Genomic DNA, 23,677 nt, shown 5'->3' with positions numbered 1-23,677 from the left:
AACCTTGGTGATACTGTGATACTATGATGCTGTTAAGCTCTTTTATTTATGCTGCATCCATATTTGACTTGAAAGTACCTCTTACATTTGGTAAACATGGATATTGAACTGATGTACATATGTATGCAATGAATAATAAGTAAACTGATAACTTTTATCAGTTTCCTCTCCCTTTGCCCTGCTAGAAATGGGATAGAATGGCAGCTCCAGAATATCAGGCTGAGATGCAAACATAGACATATTGGTTCTTATGTTAAACCATTTATGGAAATGAGAATTTACAGAAACAGGGATATATGAATGGGAAGCACAAAGACTTTTCTTCCTGAGAAAGTCTTTTCTGAACTAAACCACATTTCAAGTTCTGCCCAAAGCATTCCCTTGCTACTGTATTATTGCATGTGACCAGCAAACAATATACACAGCACACAACTTTTTCTCTGACTGATAATTTTAGTTAGGATGTGAAAAATCAGAGTGGTCATTTAGATATACAATGGAAGTAAGATGAATTTCAATAAGGTAAAAGAAACCCTAACTGTTGGTTTCAGATTTATTTAGTTATTTATTTATTTTTAAAGAATAAACAGCCTTTTGTGAAGTAATTGTAACTGCTTCATTATGCAAAAAAAATTAAACAGCTGCAATCTGTTCAGCAAAACTCTTCCTACTGGTAAACAAGAGTGTTCTCCTGAATAGACTCTGACACTTAAGGGTCATACAAAGGACCCAAAAATGTATTATTTTTTTTCTTTTGAAGCTATTATGAAACACATTCATTTCCATGAGATTTTGAGACAGATTTGCAGGGGATGGGGTGGGGTTGTAGAGATCAGTGACTCATTTCAAGCTGTCACTGTTATTTGTGGTCAGCCAGAAGCAACTGATAACGAAGTATTATCTGCTAAGAGGAAGGCAAGAAAGGGCTTATGTTTTGTTGTTTATTTAAAATGAATTACCCCCATGAAAATGCAGACTTGAGAATTTAATTAAGCAGCTGCCTAAATACTGAAATTTAAGGATGTTAAGCATCCTATGTCAGCCTACTAAACAAATGGTACAATAAAGATGCAAAGTGCTTCATTTGATTGAAGGCTGAGCTTTTTCACTACTTAGTCCTCAAACCATCTGGCTATGTGTGGAGAATGTGGGATGGTAGCTAATCTAACTCTTATCTAAGGAAAAGACTCTCATTGTCAAACATGTGTACCAGAAAGTAAATATTACACTCTCCTAGGCTTATAAAATCTTCTTATTTCTGTAATGAAAGAGTATGTTTTGAAGGCAATAAATTCCAGAGCCTAATTGATAATATTTTTCAGTGATCTGAAATTTTCAAATCTTTCAGTGCCAGTTCAGAAACAGTGAGATTGCTTCAAGGGTCAGTATTTGTCCAGTTATAATTAAGAGGACAAGACACTCAAAGTTTCTCAGCTATTGTACAACCATCTCCAAACTTAAAGAGGGACTGATTCTCTAAAATCACTCTACAATTTCTGGGACTTCTTCCAAGTTGGGGTTTCTGTTTGTTTGGGGGAGGTTTTTTCCCAGCTCAGCTACCTGAAATTAAAAGCCATTGATGAAAAAGTTGCCTCCAGGAACTCAGCTTCACAGCCCTTCACAGCTTTACCTCTGCCAAAAAATCACACATCACTTCATTTCCTTATGTTCTCACTATAAAGTACCAATCTGCACGGCTTCCACTTGCATTTCCAAGTGTGTTGTCCACACTGCTCCTCATCTGACACTATTTCTTTTCAAAAGCCTATTTTTTCTGATGACCTCTTAGAAGAAAATTCACATACAAATCTACATTCTGCATTAGCCTTATTTCTAACTTCTACATGAAAACCAACCAAACAAATGAAAACAGTGTAGGAAAAAAAATGTGCTATTGGAACCCTGGATACAGGGAAGAGCTATATGAACACAACTAGGAGCCACTAACTACGGTGTGGGTGTCACTAGCCAAAATTAGTTATCCAAATTGTCCTGACCTAAGAGAGAATTTCAGTTTGGACAGATAAAATTCTTTAATATCTTTGAGGAAAAATACCACGTGGTTTTGTTTTTTTTTCTGAACCTAGCTGTGTAAATTCCAACTGGTGACTTGTTCAGTGTAATAGAAACAGGTAAGCACATCAAAACTGCTGGTGTACAGGCCTCTGCTATTTGAAGATGCTTCTTTAGATTTAGCCTATTGTCTAGGTCTCAGTGCTTCACCAATACATGCATTTCAAAGCTTTCTGGGGGAAAAAAAAGTGTTCAGTGAAGATCATAGAGGATGGGTTCAGACATCTATAAAAGTGGGCATCTAATACAAAATTTCTTATTAAGACAGTGTAAAAGTCATTTTAACAGCCTGATTTTTTGCTGTTGTTGTTGTTGAATGTAATTTGTCTTAACTGGCAATTTTTTTTTTTTTCCTTTTCTAATTTATCCTCTTCTGAAAAGAATTCATTAATTTCCAAAAGTATTTTTTTCTTTTAAATTGTTTTATGAAGTCTGAAGAATTTAGTTTCTCCAAAAGAAAGGCGTACATCTGATGTTGACCCTTCAGAGAAAGTGAGATAGGATTTGTCTGATTTGTCTGATTACAGGAGCTTAACTCTCACCAAATGTTTCTAGTGATTGTTTGTTTGTTTGGGGATTTTTTTGGTTGTTTTGGTTTTTTGTTTATTGGGTGGGGGGGTTGGGTATGTTTTCATTTTGGGTTTTGGAGTATTTTGGTTGGTTGGGCTTGGTTTTCTCTTTTCTTTAGTGGAAGAAAGAAAATAATGTTCACTGTATTTCTGCATTTGTCTTTGAAAGCCTCTGTCTCCAAAGTAGGGGTTATTTCACCCTTTTCATAGAATCATAGAATCCACAAGGTTGGAAAGGACCTCAAAGATCATCAAGTCTATATTGGTAAATGAGAAGTGGTTGCTTGAATGGAAAAAATTGAAGTTCAGAGCCTTTGCTGTAAAGCACCAGGAGATGCATCTTGAATTACTGGACACACATATATAAGGTTATTTTTTGCAAGCCCAATAGCCATTGAACTCATTTAAGTGTATTCCTAAGGTCAGATATTTTGCAGTCATGCTCACATCCAGGTAGATGCTGAATGCCTGCTAAGAGATCAGCAAATGCACAACCAGACTGTATGTTTTGGTTTTTTTCCATAGATATATAATTTCCTGATTTATAACATGAAACCAGATTAAATACCAAATAAGCTCATTTTACAAGTACATAAATGTAAAAGCTGTGCTCCGAGAATGCACACTGACTGTAGTGTGCACTAGTTTCTTTGGCAAAAGTGAGGGGAAGAAAACACAACTATTATGTAGAATATATGCTTGTGTATTCCACCATGACGTAAGTATGCTATAAGCAGAGGAAGAGAGACTTCTTAACAGCCGAAAGCATCACAAAGCATGTAAATATAGAGCCATCTGGTCCCAAATCACCAATTTATGCACAAGGTCTGTATGAGTGGTCATATTCCACAAAGTACATCTGTAAACATATTTTAGGTGTAAAGTGGTAAAAAACAAATAAACAAACCAACCAACCAGCTTTTACTGCAAAATCTTTGGAACTCACAAAGATAAATGGTTTGATAACTAATTTGCCTGACCCTGGTATGCAGTGTTAAACTCATATCAAAGGGTATAGGAATTTTGATCAGGAGAGCTGACACTCCTTTGGCTGTTATAACAACTGATAAGATTTGTTGGCTAGGAGACTTGAGAGGGTATTCCATTTTGAATGGCAAGAAAAATGCATACTTCTTTTCAAGATGAGTATAAATAATTGCCATTTCTTAAAGTCTTCAGTTTTTGTGATGTGGCCTATAAGCACCTTTCTAACTGAAAAATTACATACAGCTTACAGCAAAGTTTCTTTCTTTTTCTCCAAAGGTTTAAAACTGATCTCAAATTCGTAGGTTAAATGCATTCACTTCCAGAATACATGACAGCCTGAAGTAAAAAAAAAAAAAGAAGTTAAAGGTGAAAAGGTTATCAACTGAAGAAAATTGTCCTGACACCAGTCTCCTGCAATTGTGTGCAGACAAATTGTGTGATTTTAAATTAAGTCTCTTTGGTAAATTTTCCATGCTAAACGAACAAAGACTTTTTCAAAAGAATTCCTGAATTACTGTCTTGCGTTTGTCTCTCAAATAAAATTATTTCATGTGAAAGAGAATGTTTCTTATAAAAGCCTTGAGATTTTTCCAGAACAGAAATGCCTGTTCCATGCTTTGTTTCTAATTCTAATGTCCCTGTGCATACTTGAGTGTGGATAGGTATATCTATTTCTGTGTGCCCAGACACACATCTATTTTCGGTGTATGCACAGAAAATAGAGATGTCCACACATGCATAAACCCAATACTAAGACATTCTGGCTTGGAATCTTTTGAACTACAGATGCTTTAAGCAGAATTTGTCAGGGTTAGGTCAAATTCTTTGAGTTGCTAATTTTTAAACAGTAGTAATCTCCATTTACTTAGATGTATTTTACAAAAGTCATTTTGCTGCTGTATTGTTTTCATCTGTCAGCTTTAAACCATGTTTCAGATTTTCTTGCTGTTATGGATAAACATTAAAAAGAAGGGGAAAAAACCCCAAACCAAAACAAATCTCTCTCTCTTCAGGATAGCTGCATTCATCTGGGAATTCCATGTGGTTTTATAGACTTCCCACTTTACCATAGGCAAAGTCATTCTCATGTGGCTTAATTTCTTCCTCTGGAAGGCAGGTAATTAAAATGGACAGAAATATTGGTGGAATTGCATATCCATGAGTAAACTGCGAATGGTAAGGACTGAGCTAGGGCACTGAACAACTAAAGCTCTTTCCTGTCTGTGTTGAAAGACCTAAAGGTGTAGGCTAAATGGGAGCATGAACTCCATAAAGTACCAGGAGTCATTTCAAGCCTCATACTTGACCACAGTGTGCCCTGGATTTGTCTTACAGAGCCTATTGTATAGAGGAAGATTATGAAAAGGAAAGATAACAGTTTCCCTGACTCCCCAACCAGAATCAGATGGATGCATCCCCTGAGTGCCCCTGACAGGTAAATAATGCCAGCACTGCTTATAACTATGTATCTTTAATGAAACTTAAATGAAAGTCTCAGTCTGTGCAACTCCCAGCCCCTTTTCTAGCCCTAAGACACACTGACCTCATCCCTCCTGCTCAAACTTCCCAGTGCCCAAATCAATGCAGTGCATTTAAGCCATTCATGGTCAATGGACCCTGCCCCACAGCAGCTCCCAGTCTGTGGCCAGGGCAGTTTGAGAGAGTGGCCAGAACTCCAGGCAGCCCTAAGCCAAGGACTACATAGAACAAGAGACTGTGTTGCCTCACACAATTTAACTACTGCATTCACATGGCTTATTCCTCTAGCTGTCCCTTCATGTCACACTGCTTACATTCAGTGATGCTGATTTTGCTTTTTGCCTCAGTTTTCTCCTGTGTAACATTATAAGAACATTTATTACTGAGTAACTGTTTGAGTACAACATGCAACAGTACCTGACAGTTGTTAAAATAAAGAGTAGGAAAAAGAAACTTAGACTAATATCAGATAGAAAATTCAAAAGGTCATTTGCTTTTGGAAACAAGGCTAAGCCAGATTACAGAGCATTGCCTTAGACCACAGGGAAAGAGGTAGATGTTAAAACAGATGAACAGGTTGTTCATCTTATGTAAGGGGCAGCTTCGGAGGACACAGCAGCAGCCAGCCTGTGCCTCACAGGGCAGGGAGAAGGTGAATTGCTTACTGCAGTTCCTGGTGAGAGGATGAGGCAAGAGGCACAAGTTGAAATAAAAGTGGTTAGGCTTGGAAGTACTTATAGGAGAAGTTTCTAAGACCCAGACAGAAAAAGGCCTAAGCAACCTGACCTCATAGTAGACCTCGCCCTGAGCTTCTCAAAGTCCCTTCTATTGTGAATTACTGTGTGATCCTATAATCCTACAAGTTCAAACTGAATTGCTGGAAATCAAGTGCTTTAAGTGTTTATTTACAATAAAGACTCCAATCTTCTTAAATCAATAATAAAAAAACATTGCTTTATGGAGGAGAGTGGCTGTTTTGTTTTGTTTTTTACTGGACAACTTTCTCAATTTACTTTTGCATTTTAATCTTCAAACCAGAAAAAATGTCAGAAAGAAAGACAAACCAGATACTCAGCAGCTGCCCAACTCTAAGCTTATTTCTGTTGCACAGAAGCCAACCAAACCAGCAACAGGGTAGTGCCAAAGATCATCAGAATAGTCAGCCAAAGAAAAAGCCTTAGGTCTAGCTGCTGCTACTGGAAAACCCTAGACAAATGCCTGGCAAAGAACTGGCCCTGGACTTACACATTGTTATTGTGGAGGAGCAAATGATGACACAGTTTCCTGCACAATATTTATACACTTCTGCCCTGGAGACTTGGCTTCTCACTCCAGTGGCTATAAGAATAAAATCAGATGCAGAAAAGGCATTTCTGTTGCCTAAGGTGTTTCCAGGGCTATTTGTGCTTTTAATTTCTTTCTATTTTCCACTAAATTTCTAGAGTCCCACAATGATCTTAAATCAATGGGAGGATGCCATCATTACAGAATTTGTCATCACCAAAGGCAAAGCAGACAGCAGTTAAGAGAGAAAGGAAGGCATCAGAAAGGTGATATGAGGTGCTGCAGTCGGACAGAAACAGTGCTGAGAATGAAGTCCAGATCTTCTCATCCCTCTCTGTATGAACTTCATCCATCCTACTCAGCTCATTCCCATTCAGACAGATGATGATACTTGTGTAATTACAGCAAAAGCCTGTCCTTTATGTGCTCTCACACATGTAGGTTCCTCGCCTAATGGATGCCTTTTGGGATAAAGATGTATATAGCTTGTACAGTTTCTGTCAAACTCATAATTCCAATATAATTTCATATGCACACTTTTTACAAAGTTACCAAAGGATATTTCTCCTGAGGAATTGACTCATTCTCTTTAAATCAGTGTAATTTTTACTGGACAATATATGGCTTTTGGAAGTGTGCTTTCATTGTGAAGGAGATTTAGATTACTTGGAATAACCTAAAACATTTAGTATTATAGAGAAGAACTAGTACAACTCTGAGAGAAAGGAAAAGATTTCTTAAGAAGCACATAGAAAACATTTTATAAATTATTTTGTGATTGTGCTTAAGACTTTATGAGTGACTCCTGAAATGTGCAACGATCCTGTCTTTACAGGTAAAGCTACTTTAATTAAAGAGCTGCTCTACAGATCTTTTGAGTGCTGGAGTTATTTTGCCTTTTCTCTTTTTTTCTTTTCTAATTCATAGATGATATAGATAGCATGATAACTGAGGTTAGGATCCTGCTATACAAAACTCTGGGCATTGACATACTGGGAATCAGTTCAGCTCAGAAAAATTTACAAGCCAAAGAGACAAGAAAGGCAAAAGGCTGAAAAAGTGAAAGATGAAATAAGTTGTTTTCATGGATAAGCTATCAAGCTGGCAGCAGAGAGTAGCCATTTTTATATTTCAGTCCCTGATTAAACCATACTGTCTACTAAAGAAGAGAAGAGAATTTTGAATCTAGAAGAATAGTATATACAAGATGAAGTAGAAGGTGATCTCTTGTATTGATGTAGCAAATTAAAGTAAATGGAAATAAAATGAAACTTATACCAGTGTTCTAGGATACATCCTCAGATTTGCAATAGTAGGAGCATATTAAGCAGCCAGAATGGGTTTAGTAGGACCAGACTATCAGAAGCAAAACTTGTCACTGGCAAAAATTTAACCATTTCTACTAAACATCTGTCAACATGACATATATTAGCTGGTTATTTCTCATTCCAGTCTAGTATAACCTGACATGTACACAGGTAGTGGGATGGCAGAATGCCAACACCAGTACTGAATTTTAAAACAGACAGCTGCTTCACTCAGCTCTTATTTAAAGTGCATGGAAACTGATATTACGCTGTGAGCAAGTGACAACAGAACAGAGGCCAAAAGAACACTCTCGAATGAGGAGGAAATGTTTAGTTTTCTTAGCGTTTGCCATGAGCTTTGTCCTACTGCCAGAGTGGTTTTGCGGACTTCTTCCAGAGCGAAACAGAAATGATGTCTCTAATATAGCTTTTTCTCAGTCTGTAGCAGTTTATCAGCATGATACCAGTCTCTGAAATGTGCAGCTTTTGTTCTTTGAAAGTACAATACCACTAACATCAACGGTGCTGCTTTACAGAGAAAAGACAGAAGGATAAACACAGGTTCTAAAATGTCAATCACTTCATTCTGAAAAATTAGTTTCTACAAAGAGAAGTGCACAGACAAGAGAAGAAAACAGACAAGAAAGCATTTCTCTGTCTTGGAACAACTGACGCCTTCAGGTTTATTTGCTACAGGAAAATAGCTTCTATTTTGAAAGTTCAGCACAAATGAGACCATAAAATAGCTCTCTGTGCACAATGCCAGTGGCTATTCTGTTAAATTTATTTTCTTAAAAGTTCTTGATTAAATAAATAGACCCCAGCTGAAGAAGTTATTCCTCCATTGAGGACTGAAGGGTTTAGAATACATAAGAATGAGCCATTTCTCCAGGAATTAGGAACACAAAGCAAAATAAAAGATAACAACAACTGAAATATTTACCAGCTAAACCAACAGCAACATCACACACATGTGAGCACCTCTCAAAATCCAAAATATTTACTGCAGGACAGCAGCTATTTGCAACATCTGAGAGACCAGCACTGACTTCCCTCCACAGAATGCTGCAGCAACAGGCTTCAAGGTCAAAATTGAAACCACACTCCATCTTGTGGCATTTTACAAAGCAGAACTGAAAGCTTATGGTTTTCTTGCTTTAAGATTCTTCTCACGTTGAGAAGGAAATTTAGTTTTGTCATACTCTGACTTCTCTTTGGTTTTTTGATTTTTTTCTCCCTAGAGACAAATTTGTCCAAGAGTTTTCTGTCTAAATCTAAGGTAGCCATCTTTGGCTCAGCAAAGCCGAAAGAAAGAACTCCTAGGAGCACAGTCATTTCATCCTTCAACAGACATCTTGCTTTCTGCTCAAACAAGGTTATTTGAGAAAAAAGCCTGTGCATGTCTCAGATGTACACTGGCTCCACCGTAATACAGACCTGGGTGCTCACCTGTATCTTTCTTTACTCTGGTTTCCACGTGGAGCAAGCTTGAGAGAACTAAAACCACCCACCAGTGGTCAGTTTAGTTGCAATGAGAGATAATTGAGATGATCTGTTATCTTAAACATTTCACATAATTACTTGTCTCCAAAGGGACTTTGAAGGGGGAGAAGGTGATGTTCAGGCATAAATTACATAAATTGTGTGTGATAATATAACTCAAAATTAATTTAAATGTTTGTCATCTTGCCTTCCTCCATGATTTGCTTGCACTAGATCAGACAATTTTTAACAATTATTGTATTGCATGATGTAATCCTTGACATCAGCATCCATTACTTAGCACACTGAAGACTTCCACTTATTCAATTTCTTCTCCATGTGTAAATTAGTTAAGTTAGTTATGGCGAGGTAAAATCATTGGAGAAAGATGGCTGGGAATTAGTTTACTGCAAAGCAAATCTACACTAATAAAGGTTCTACAGGCAGTAATTAGAAACTCATGTAATTTTTCATTGTATCACAGAAAATTATGATGATTTAGATGTTTTTTCTTGACTGGTTTTGTTTTTCTCATGAAATGTAATTGAAGCTTTCACTCTGGGAAAACTCAACAGGAACCCCCATTTTACCTATTAACTGAATGAAAGATACGTGACTCAGTGTGATACTTACTGACCAGTTTTCTTATAGAAGTGTTTCTTTTAGATTTGAGGGCAGACTTTACTCACAGGTTATTACAACTTCTATGTCTACTACAATTTGTAATATTATGCAAGTCCAAATAGTCTTATAACCTAGAATAATAACTTTAGATTTTTTTTCCGCTGGCAATAAAACCTTCTTTGTATCGTCAATAAGTAAAATTCCAGGATAATTTTAAAGGATTAACATAAACAAAAGTTTTGGAGGTTTGGGGTGTTTGTTGTTTTTATTTTTGTTTAGGGGAAAAAACCTGGAAGTCCATATTTTCAGAAGAGTAATGGAAGATTTCTCTCTCTATATATATAGTTTGTTTATGAAACTATAAAAGTTACAGATTCTGGTGCTCTTAAGAAATCAGCAAGAACAAGACTGTCTGTTCATGTTTGGGGGGTAGCTTGTAGAAAAATGGCTACAATCCAGCTCAGGAATGATGCTTTTGAAACAAAATCTATGGTGTAGAAATGAATAACTATTAGAGCATGCGGCTGCCAGCTCTGGAATTTAACATTCCACATTTCACTTAACCATAAAAAATGAAGAGGACCCATGTTCAAAGGCAAATGTAGTAAAACATTACATTAATTTTATAGTGTGCACATTATAGGTCAAGCATATCTAAAAATACCCAAAGCAAACTGCAACAATGTCACCAAAAATATTTAACATGGAATAATATAAGCAAAACATAATAATAATAAAAGACATTTCTATTGTCTCTCTCTTCTGTCTCCTCATTATACTTTTAATAATAGATGAGGTAGTTTGGGACATATATCAAAATCTTCCTTTGCTTTTTCTGGACTTAGTTCTAATGATTTAACTCACACTGACGAAATGTAACCCATAATAAGGGCTCACTCAGTTCAGTGCTACTTTCTTTGCTATAAATTGTTATTTAACAAGAGCATTCCCATTTCACCATAATATTAACATACTTTGCAGTTCAAGCTGTCTTCTTGTTTTGTTTTGTTTTGTTTTAAACCCCAGAACATTTATTGGTATATTCACATGATTTCCCAAAATATAAAGGAATGATCTTTAGATAGGTTATAAAAACAGGGGTTCCCTAACTCCAAGTATCCAAGGCTGCAAATACTGGTAGAAATAGAAACAGAATAAACCAGGTTAGAAGAGATTTCAAAGATCATCACTTCCAACCTATCATCCAACACCACCTAATCAAGTCTCCTCCTAAGCACGTCCAATGATGGTGACTCCACCACCTCCCCGGGCAGCACATTCCAATGGGCAATCACTCTCTCTGTGTAGAAATTCTTCCTAATATCCAATCTGAACCTCCCCTGGTGCAGCTTGAGACTGTCCCCTCTTGTTGTGGTGCTGGTTGCCTGGGAGAAGAGACCAGCCCCCGCCTGTCTACAACCTCCCTTCAGGTAGTTGTAGACAGCAAAAAGGTCTCCCCTGAGTCTTCTCCTCTACAGGCTAAGCAATCCCAGCTCCCTCAGCCTCTCCTCATAGGGCTCGTGTTCCACAAGTTCAAGAAGGGAAAAAATACATATGTCTTAATGAAACTAATGATATGAGCATACAAATAATAATTTCCAGGTTGTCATCATTCCTGAGTAACATTCCTGTTATGAGTGTCTTCAGCTGGCTCCCTTTCTCATTGCAATATTAAGAAAATATTATTTAGGGGATAATTACAGAAGTTTTTAGATATACTGGGTTATCAAATGCACCAGAAAACCTGGTATGAGCAGTAGATACAAGATTAACTAAGCACACAGATACCCTTGTTATGACTCACTTTCTTCCCCTGAAATGCTTTGATTCTTTATAGACATGATTACCCATGGATCATAGCTGCCAGTAGGAAGTACATTCAAACCTAATCAAATACTCTGAAGTAACCCAAATTTGTCAAAAAAGCCCCATAAAAAATAGAAGAACAAAGCCAGGCCTGCATAAAAGCTTGGGCAATTGTTTAGTTCCATTGAGGAGAGAGGTACAAATCTGATACCTGAGAAACCTGAGATTTTTACTGAGGTTAAAAAGAGGGTTAAAATATAGGGAGAGCTACCATTTGCAATTTGCATTACCTTTCTTTGGAGAAAGATCATAAATCAATCAACAGCAAATTCTAAACACTGCTGACAGGGAGAAAAGTGACAGTGGATAGAATGCAAAAAAGAAGATGAAGAATAAGAGAAAGAGGGTACAACAAGTAAAGGAGTTTGTTAGCGTATTTTAGAAGTATTCTCTTAGCTCCCACATAATTGTTCCATGCAAAAGACCTCAGTATCTCTCAGGTTTTCTTCCTTCACTAATTTTTTGTAGATTATACTGTGCAGAAAGATCATCTAAGTTACAGCCAGATTAATGAGTAAAAAGGCAGAGTCAACTGCACAAACATGTAATAGAAATCAAGAGACCTAAGCAGCTGCTAGGAACTTGAAGCCTGGTTCTATCATCACTTAGTAGGTGGGATTCAGATAGCAATCACTGGAACATAGTAAGATTTCAGAAAGGCTCTGAATTTATGAGGCTCCCCACTTATGCACAATTGAAAGACTGGGAAAGTAGAGCCTGGATTCCAAGATCTGTGATAGAAATCATGCAAAACTCAGTGGGTTTGCAACTTGTGAGTGACACAAATATTTAAACTATCATTTTGTAATTTATCATCTCAAGAAGACATGCATGCATGGAGACTATGTCACATAAATTTACACCTATTTGCATTGATGGTTCTTGGCCTTCAGCCTTTGGTACAACACAGAGGGTGGGAATTCATGCATCACATTCATTCATTTCAGGGCTGGGTTTTTTTTGGCTTTTGTTTTTAATTAGACATGCCATCAAAAGCTGGTGTGAAGGTCTCAAGAATGACAGAGCATGCTTTGTCATGTTAACACTTAAGTTATCACTCAAGAAGCAGCAGCATTATGAATAAGCCATAACATAAAAGGCATGCTCAGAAAGACCTCTCAACAATACACAGCACAAATGTCACTGGTATAAATAAAGTATGGAAACAAAATAAACGCTCATGCTTCAGGGCATAGATCAAGAAAGGCTTTACACTCAGATTAAAAGGATTTAATTTTTTTATTCAGTGCATGTGTATTGCCTAGCACAATGGAATCACAGAGTTCTTGATGAAGTACTACACTGCTGTAGTAACAACCACTACAAAAGTGATCATAACTGCAGCAATAGCTATTTATAATGAGGGTATAAAGATACCTCTCCTTAAATGTGGGGAGGCTCAAACAATGGTTTCTTGCACTGTCTTCTGAAATGTTGGCCATTACAAATGCCTCTAGCAGCATCCTCAAATTCAATTCCCCAGGTGTCTATACAAGCTATATTTGCATCAGCAAGTTTTGATGGAAGCTTATCTATTAAGCCTTTAGTGTGGAAAATGCAATAACCCAATTATACACATTTTGGGAGCTTGATTTTAAACTATCTCTGATTTTGTCCCATAGATTTCAGCCCATTATCACTTGCTGCATGTCAGGTGCAATGCCAAACATCACCCCTCGGTTTATGCTGACTAAAAATGTATTGATTTCCTGTGGTACAAGGCCACTCTGTGATGCAATCCAAGAGGCATTTGGAGGGGTTAACTGAATCATTAGCTTCAGAAGCATGTTCCTGACCCGAAGCAAATTGTTGTTGGAGACACACTAGTCTTGGTCTCAGAGTGCATGCCAAAGTACCACTGAAGTGCTCCATCTGGAATGCCGGAAGGAAAAACCTAACAAACCCCAGGTGTCACAAAAGCTTTTCAGTGTACCCTCTGAAGCCACCAGGAAAACTTGCACCCCAGTGCCTCACCACATGGAGCAACCTGAAATGCAACACAGCTGTGAGTATATTCCAGTGCCAGATGTCTCTTCAAAAGCTGTGTGGCAGAGACAGTACACAATGCTCTCTCATTTGCAGGGTCCCCATGTTATTACGCTAGCAAGAAAATGCTCCTAAGAGGAAGGCTTCTCCATACTGCACAGAAATTCCATATCCATCTCTCACTAGTAAGGATTAAGTATCAAATCTGACTCCTTAAAAGATGTCAGTTTAAAAGATGTCAGTTCCTCACTGGCAAGTGGGGAAAGGCCCATGAAGACAGTCACATCATTATCTTGCTTCACATAATTTCTCAGGCTTTCTCAAATCCTGTGCTGTCCTGCCTCCTTTCTGGTATTGGAAGTTGAGCGCCAATACCAAGTTTCCCAGATAAGCCAGATCTGTCTAGCAGCAAGGCACACCAGAGTTCAGGATAACATCAATACCATTTAATACCAACCACAAATGTGCACATACATGTAACCTAAGTCATCAACTCTCTTGCCAACTCCTGTAAGTAGCTATGTCCAGTGTGTGCTCAGACATGCCAGGCTGCCAAGGCCAGCCCAGGCAGACATGCTATTTCTGAACACACAATGAATTCTTTATGCAAGAAAACAAAAGCACACAGGTAGCAATTATCCTAGTGAGAATGGTTTCCTCCTAACTCAAACTGCATGTTATACTACTTTCAAGGATTCAGCCTATCAGTACTTTCCTGCATTTTTGCTGGTGTCCTTAGGTTTGAAATTCTGAGAAAAACTGAAAAGCTATGGACACCTTGGGGTCACCTTTCAAGCACCCAGTGTGGTGATGAAGAACCACCTTACAAAGAATTGTTTATGGGAGAACAATTGCTTTTTAGCTGCTTGTATAGTGTGTCACCATAAAGTCCCATTTCCCTCTACCTATGGTTGCATGAGAGATACATTCAAATATCCTCATATTGAAGGCAATTGATTGATAAATTCTCTTTTGCTAGGGAGACAGATATTCACACTGTCTTATATACCTTTTGGACAGATGATGGATACTGAGTCTTGGTAATGCTCATCCTTGGAAAAAGGTTTACTAGGAAGATCTACACATCAGAGGAGGGAAAAATTGTTGTGACATTACTGATATAAAGTAGCATTTTTCTGGAGATAAAATGTGTAGGTCAACTACATGTCCATAACTATTTCCACATTAGCTTGGCCCTTCCAAAAACATTATTTATAAGCATATCATCGAACAAAAGATTTATGAACTTTGCATCAGCAGCAGACCAAGAATATATGTATATGAGCAGCTCATTTAACAGGCATATTGAAACTAGGTGCTTTTATTCCATCTGCCCTTGTGGTCTTACATATCTGAATCAAATATAAAACCCCTGGCCCATTGTAAAAAAGTTTGGATTTAAATTAGGCACATGCTTAATTTTTCTTCATGGTAAGTAATGTTTCTGCATCTTTTTATTTTATAGAGATATATAATATCTTTGTATTTACTACACTACAGTCACTGTTTACTATATGTTTATGGATGTATACACAGGTATGCAAACACAAGATTTGAGTATCAGCAGACATATTTTTGAAACTAAAAGATGTGCACAAAGGTCAGTCCAGCCCTTTGCTCACTAGTATTTTCACAGTACACCTTCAGACTCTTTGATCTCCAAGTCTTAGTTCTAAAATGCATACATAACCACGTTAGGAACAGTGAGTAGAAGCATGAGTTAAATAAACAGGGGTGGACACAAAAGGGCATTGCTCAAGTTTGGGACATTTGTTTGCATGACTACTTGTAGACCAAGGTGAAAAGTGCAACTGGCATCTTAGAATGAACAGTGTGTAAACAAGCATGAAAGAGAGATTAACTCTCACTATCGAGAAATGTTTGTGCTCTTGAAATCAATGGCTGATTCATGACAACAAGAAAACGGCAAATATTGAGACAAAAGACTCCAGCCTGCGCTTTGTATTCAATCAGCTCTTAATATCAGGTAAACTTGTTACAAACACACAAATTACTCATGCACTAGGTTGTGACTTCATTAAAGTAAGGAGAAGTGTTGATGTAGATAGAGCAAATATAAGCAGCAGACTGTCTTGTAACTGAACCCTCTTTAATCCTCCTCAGTTGATGACAAATTACCATTTACAGAATGCTTTTTGAGAATTTAAGCCTTTGAGATAACAGATACCCACCGAGTAGGAAACTGCAGCAAAAGTGCTGTATTCCCATTAATTAACCAACCTAAGCAAAGAAATAAATATAAAGTAAAACACTTTCAAATATCAGGAACATTTTTATTTTTCCTTGTAGTATGGCTGCTGTGACCTATATGAAACTAAAGTTTCTGTATCTTTCTTTACACAGAGGTTGCTGCAATGTTAATACATGACATTGGCCTACAATAAATACAAGAAAGATTACCTTTACAGAGAATGTCTCCTTTTAAAGTTATGATTTTGCTATGCATGCAAAATGTTCCAGAAAATCAGGTCAGTTCAGGGCTGAAGTAGAAACTTACTGTCTGGAGAGGGGTCTTGTTAGTCATGAAAGTAATAGGTACCTATCAAATGTCAAAGTTTCTGTTAGAGGTAGTAAATTCTATTAACCAGCAAGTTTAAAAAGTTTTACCCCTATATGCAAATCTTGCTTTAAATACACCACTGTGGCTAAAACGATGCTGCTATGTGTAAGTGATCCCATAAGGTCTTGAACGTGTGCCCGTCATACTTCAGACCCAGAATGTATCAGCATTTGAGAGGCTTCAATGGCAAAATCCCAACCTTCTCAGCCTGTCCTCACAAAGGAGGTGCTCCAATCCTCTGTTCATCTCTATGGCCCTCCTCTGGACCCTCTCCAACAGGTCTACATCTTTCTTTTTCTAAATTAATGTGTTAGTAGGCAAAGGACATGTGAAGGAGCACATAATGAAGTACCACTATTCAAATCCATGTCTTTGTTTTGTTTTATTTACTTGTATGTATGTAGACAGAAGTTCCAAGCTAAACTTGTTCAGTCTAGCCCCCACATGATGTCTGTATCATGTGCATTTCTAATCATGAAAAGCACCTGACCAGCCCCTCAGGGGATGCTGTGCTGCAGAATAAGTTAACTGGCCAATCTCTTATCCATCAGCTTGGTAGCAAATGAAACACAGGGCTCTGGAGAACAGAAGCTGATGCTCTTCATACCACCTCATAAGAATTTCTGGTCAAAACAGTCTTGTTCTGCACAGAGGTTCATGGTACAGCCCTGATGAAGTCTAATTCAAAGTAAGATGGAACTCTATGCTAAGTTTAAGCATTCAAACCCCTGGTTCTCTGTTCCACTTCACTTGTCTGGAGATAGTCCTTTCCTGAGTGCAATGCTCATGCAGTGGGACATGGGAGAATTGAGAAATTAATATGGGTCAAAGCATTCCTTCTCTGGAGAGCTGTGAATACAAAGGCAAAAAGCTACTCTTTTCTTGTTTGTTCTTGGAGAAGAGAAGCTATGCACTGTCCTGTACACGGAGCTGAGTAAAAATATAAATAATCCTTTCACTAAATAATTTGGGGAACTTTGTGTAAATGTCTTCTTGGCAATCATTTCACTTAAATTTTCTCCAGCCTTTTGGACTGATTGGAATCAGTAGATATGCTATAAGTAAAATCGTGGGTTTATGTCATCCAAAAGAAATAAACAGCTCCTGGATCCCTGGATGAGTCCCAGGTCTCTTAAAGCCAATCTGATGCAAGCATATGCAGCTCAACTATCTGAGATTTCAAAGACAGCATAGTTAAAAGGTTAATAAAACAGAATTTTCTCCCCCTTTTCTCTTTTTAGAAGCTCTCTTGATATCAGTGAATTTTTCTTCAGAACGCTGAGGTAGAGCCTACTTCTTACATTCTGGTTTAGTGCCAGAATAACCACATTAATTGTTCTGCTACTAGTGTAATGCAAAATGGTATATTCCTCCATTTGTTGAAAATATATTAGGTTTTATGAGGTACTTGGTTTTCCATTATTCCAGTTTAATAATCAAGACAAAGGATGATATCTGTGATCTTGTTGCTCCTCTTTTTTGAAAGGTTAAAAATAATCCATCTATTTAAGGATATTCCCACCCTAATCATCACCCTATAGACTATATGAATGGGATAGACAGAAGGGTGGTTGTAGCCAGGTAGGGGTTGGTCTCTTCTCCCAGGCAAGCAGCACCAGAAGAAGAGGACAGAGTCTCAAGCTGTGCCAGGGGAAGTTTAGGCTTGAGGTGAGGAGAAAGTTCTTCACAGAGAGAGTTGTTAGCCATTGGAATGAGCTGCCCAGGCAGCAGTTGCATTTGCAGGTTATTTGAAGACAACAGGAGGGCCAAAAATGCACAGGCAAGCTTCAAAGAAACTGGTTTGGTAGCTAAGATGCTGTTCAGCTAAGAGAGATGAGGAGATTAGTGCTATCCCAAGGCTTATGGTCAAATGAGGAAAAAGCACAGAAGTTTGGAAGTAAAATCTGTAAGCAATGTAACCTTAAAACATTTGACTGATTCTGTGATTAATTCTATGATTTCTGTATGCGTGAATTTTCAGTGGTTCTTAAGTATGTCTAAGTATGTAGTTAAGAAAAATACTTTCATAGTAGGGCTTACAATCTGAATCGATAAAATAAAGATTGTCTCAATATTTTGGATTCAAAAACCAAGAAGCACCAAGGATTTTGTGGCTTTTCCAGTCACAAAGGATGGAATAACCTGCTACTTTTAGTAAGTGATCCTAGGATTTCTGAGTCTTAGGGCCATGTAAAATACTAATACTAAAAAATACTAATAGTAATAAATGTTATGTAATAAAATGCCCTTCATTCTACCAGTAGATGTAGAAATTGTATTAATAAATTTGGTATCTTCCCCATTTCACAGTTAAGATTAGTAAAGTAGAAATTGCCAACCCTAGGGTCAAAACCAGCAATCAGATCAAGAGAAATGGTGGCTAGCAGCTCAAAAACAGGGAGATGAACTATCTGATCACCAAGTGTGCTTATCATCATGTGAAATGCCCTATATATTCCTGTCTCAAGAATTACTTTCCTTTTCAATCTGTACATATTTTTATTCACTTCTTTAAATTGCTACCAGTGTGATTATTATTGATATTTAAAAAGAACTATTCTAAAAATTTCTATCACATTTATTACAAATGTAATACAAATTTCTAGTGATTAGGACTTAAAAAAAATTCCTATTCAAGCTCATAATGTTTTCCTTTATCTACATAGGCTTCTTTGTCTCTTCACATTCCTCCATGCAGAGAAACAGAGCAAAAGGCTAATATTTTTCTGAGAACATTCAGGATTTCAGGCAGATAGATAACAGCTTTGAATTTTATTTGATTATTTTTCCTCAATCTACACTTAATACAAAATCCTCATGAATATAGCAAAACAATCATCCACACGTTGACTTCACAACTTTTTCACATGTGTGATATTTTATATTTTGAAACTGTTATGCATTTATTGCTGTTTAGTTTTGAATCTATTATTGCTTTGAGATAACTTCCTTTTGATTTGTTCTCTAGGTGAAAAATGCTATATTTAAAGAGATTATATCTGTAACATAAGCATAACATTTCTGTTTTATTTATTGGATTGAATATTCTTCAACACAGATCATTTGCCATTACAAAAACAAAATAAAAGCTCCGTCTTTCTCTTTAACAAATCTCTTTATTTCTATCTATAAGTGAGAATATAATTTCCTTATATTTTATATTTTTTTTTAACTTTTTTTTTTTTTTTTAACTCTGACAGCAAAACTAGTCTTGTCATGTAAAGTTTTACAACCTCTTTAAACGCTGTTCAGAGCTTTTTGGTTCTCATGGGCCAGCAGTGATAAGCCCAACAGTGTAATGTTTGCATTATGAATACTCTAGGTCAATGCTTGAAAAATTTCCATTGGAATGCTGAACAAATAATCACGACAATGTTTCATTTTTAAGACTTTTAAAGCCTTCTCTGTATCCAAACAAAATCTGTGTGCTAATTTGACCTGACAGAGTCCCTTTAGTGCATGGAAATCACATGTTATAACCAGTTTTGACATCATATTTAGAACTATGGTGTCACTCTTTTGTGTGGCCTTCACCTTGGTGTTAATTCTAAATATTGCAAACAAGGCAGATATTTTTCTAGAACATATGAGGAGTGTAACATTAATATACTTACAAGCAAATTTAGAAAGGATGAAAACAAGGAAGGTCCTTGTAAACTTAAAAAAACCCCAACTATATATGTTCTCAAATAGGTACGGATGGGTCCACTTGTAGAAAATATGTACTGTTAACAGAGCAGTTGTACTTTGTGATAAAACTTACATTGCTTTTTAAAAACTACCAGAGATAAAAATACTTTAGAGTCTCTGTTTAGAAAAGAATCCTGTGTCAGGACATCATTTATGCATATTTTTAATTGGTTTCCTAAACAGAGATGGACTGACATAGTATGGTATAATTAAGTGCATTTTCTATGCACTATAAGCCAAACTTATGTTTTGTTGACACATTGCTGGGGAGTGATTGTTTTGGAATATGTCATTTTGTTTCCTTTTGCATCAGGAATTTGGCCAGTCCTTTGTATCAACAGCAGAATGTCTGAGATAGAGAATAGTAGTACCATGAGCTCTCCCTTTACAGACAATAGGAAAGGACTAGAGAGGTTGTTTTCCAAAATGTTGACTAGTGTACTTTGGCCAAAGGATTGTGAGATGATGGAAGTATTAAAGGCTAGGTTGGATGAGGCATTGAGTAACTTGGTCTGGTGGAAGGTGTCCCTGTCGATGTCAGGGGGGTTGGAACTAGACAATCTTCAAGATCTCTTTCAACCCAAACCCTTCTATGATTCTATAAAAGCTTATGTAAGGAGACAGGTAAATCTCTCATCTCTCAAAATTTTGATGAGTTTGTTCTAAGTTTACATTTTCCTGTTTGAATGACTAGATTCGCAAAAGAAAGTGAAGATATTCACAAAGATTGAATTAAACTGAAAGACCTTACTGAAGGACTTACTAACTTTGCTGTTCTAATTATTCCTCTTTTTCTTCCGTTCTCCTGGGTGTTACAATTATTCTCTGAGAATACCTCTGTGCTACTACCCATGTCGCATGCTGCACATGGTCCTTTGTAAAGAGCACAACCCTGCACTGGGCACAGAGACTTCCCTATACAACAAAAAGGGAGCTAAATGCATCAAGAACTGCAGTCATAAAATCCAGCATGATGGACAGGAGGTTGTCTAGCTCAGGAAGTGGGAGAAAAGGTCATGACTGTCATCCAGAAGTCACAGACATAAAATATCTCTTGGGCTTTGACAGTTTAGCAAACTCTGTCTCAGAAAATGATGATGGGAGTATTCCTGCCTAGATTTCACCTAGCTGGTAAAGAATAGTGCACATATTTTTTTTCACCAGGGCAGACTGAATGTGCATTTGCCTCTTCCCAGCACAGTAGTACTATAGAGGCTATGTGGGGAGGGATTTTTTCTTGTCATCGTTTGGCAATTTTATTTTGTATAAAAACACTGGATTCAGGTATCTCCTAAAACAGTGCTGTGTTACTAGCTATAGACTACTAATAGATGTGGTAATTAAGGCAGTTCCATTTATCAAGGGATAAATTACTATTTGATTGGCCTAAGAAACAAATTAAATCCATACTAGTGAGAAAGACCTGCCATAAAACCTGGTTTGTCCTCAAGGCATGGCACAACATGACTAGTGTCCAGAGAACTAAACTCTCTTACTTCAGAAGCAGAATGGTTGGATTCAAATGCATCATTTAAGCAATTTAAATTCCATCTGGGCATGCCTACAGGCTCAGGCATAAGTAACAAAAGAACCAGTGGATTTAATGCTGGAAGCTTAGAACTGAGGGGGAGGTAACACAACGAATTTTGTTAGAAGTCTCTCACTACCCTGATCATAGTAAAACCATCCAAATATGATCCAGGTATAACATGGTTGCTACCCTCAATTTGTGGAGTGATTGCTACCATTTTTCAGATGTGAGATTTAATCATTCATTTACAAAAGAAAAAGGAAAAGAAAAAGGAAAAGGAAAAGAAAAAGGAAAAGGAAAAGGAAAAGGAAAAGGAAAAGGAAAAGGAAAAGGAAAAGGAAAAGGAAAAGGAAAAGGAAAAGGAAAAGGAAAAGGAAAAGGAAAAGGAAAAGGAAAAGGAAAAGGAAAAGAAAAAAGAAAAAGAAAAGAGAAAATGAAAAGGAACAAGAAAAAGAAAAAGAAAAAGAAAAAGAAGAAGAAAAAGAAAAACAAGAAGAAAAAGAAAAACAAGAAGAAAAAGAAAAAGAGAAAGAAAAAGGAAACCCAACCAAAGCCCCAGCATAAATACATTTGATGAAATATATTAAATTTAAAATGTCATATTATCTGTCTCTGGCAAACAGGGAAAGGACATTGTTTTAGAAAGCTGAACACTTTGTTCTGAATAATTTACAGGTTTTAGATAGACCTTCAATAATACAAGTTTGGACTCAGATGCAATACAATGTTTTCACATTCTTGAAACCTCTTGGAAAGTATGTCAGGATTCAATTGTTGATTAAATGCAGAGCATTTGTTTTGGTGTCTGAAGAAAATGACAATCATGCCGCTGAGGCACATTTATCTGCAAAATTCCCCTCTTTGTTTGTTAATAATTTTATTCCTTCTAGTGAAAGGAAAATAGATGCCTCATTCTTAACTATATTGACAACTTTATGAATACTGAGTTATATACTATTTTTTGAAGAGTCATGTTGATTTAAATGAAACAAGACCATTTGAAAAGATACTGTTCACTGTGCTAGTGCGTACTGTAGTTTGATTCTTAGCAATGAATCTGAATGAAAGTCTGTAATTTGTTCCAACCAACACTGTCAAAATTTAAGAATGGTTTTATGGACCATCAATAAAATATAAAACATGACTGAGTCCTCTGTAGTAAAAGTGACTCATAATTACCCTGAGAAATTCCTGTACCTGATGTGAGTTTAGCTCCATCAAAAAATGTCAGGATACATAAGTCATTTTTATAACTATCAGCACCATAGTGTTTGTTGTGGCTTAAGCCATGAAATTTCTTCACAAATCCTTCCATCAGAGTTTGTTTTGTGAAATTACATGATTTCTAAATAAATCAAGTCTCCAGAGCAAAAAACCCTGCTTCTAATGGGAAACATTAATCTACCTGATATCGTCTGGATGGGCAAAAGTGAAGCTGCAAAGAAAAAAAAAAAATCAATGGTGTCAGGTAAGCCAAAGCTCACTTGGAGTTGCAGTTTGCAAGGGACATTGATATTAGCAATAATGTCTAGTGCCATTTTAATAGCAAAATGATGAATAAAATAATAAACAAAAAAACCTCTATTGAATGAGGCAGGTGGTTTAGTGACAGCAGACATAGATAAAGCTGAGGCACCTAACACCTTCTTTGCTGCATCAAGAGGGTCTCCCAGATTTTTGTGATTACACTCTGGACTGGTGTAAAATCAGGATGGGTAAAATCTAATTTGAGAGTTGGGCTTAAAGGAGAGTGGTTAATGGGTCATATTTGAGGCTGGTAAGTACTGCAGAGATCTCTCTTGGTAACTGTCCTGTTTAATATTTTTACTGGTGCCCTGGAAGAGTTTTTGCTGTGAAGTCTCATTAAGTGTGAAAATGACACCAAACAAGGAGAACTGGTTGATGTTCTGAACCAACAGCATTGAGAGATGAACAGCTAGATGTGATTTTCAAGGTAGTACATGGTGGGAGGATGAGCAACAAAGACTGAAACAAGAGCAGCTCTTTTCCCCATGAAGGCAGTGAAGTAGGATGGATGTTAGGAAGAAATTCTTCATAGAGAGAGTGATTGCCCATGGGAATGTGCTGCCCGGGGAGGTGGTGGAGTCACCACCACTGGAGGTGTTTAGGAGGAGACATGATAGGGTACTTGGTGCCATGGTTTAGTTGATTAGATGGTGTTGGATGATGGGTTGGACACCATGATCTTGAAGGTCTC

This window comes from Dryobates pubescens, chromosome 3 (genome assembly GCF_014839835.1).
Source record: "Dryobates pubescens isolate bDryPub1 chromosome 3, bDryPub1.pri, whole genome shotgun sequence".
Taxonomy (NCBI): domain Eukaryota; kingdom Metazoa; phylum Chordata; class Aves; order Piciformes; family Picidae; genus Dryobates; species Dryobates pubescens.
Note: the sequence above shows the minus strand (reverse complement) of the source record.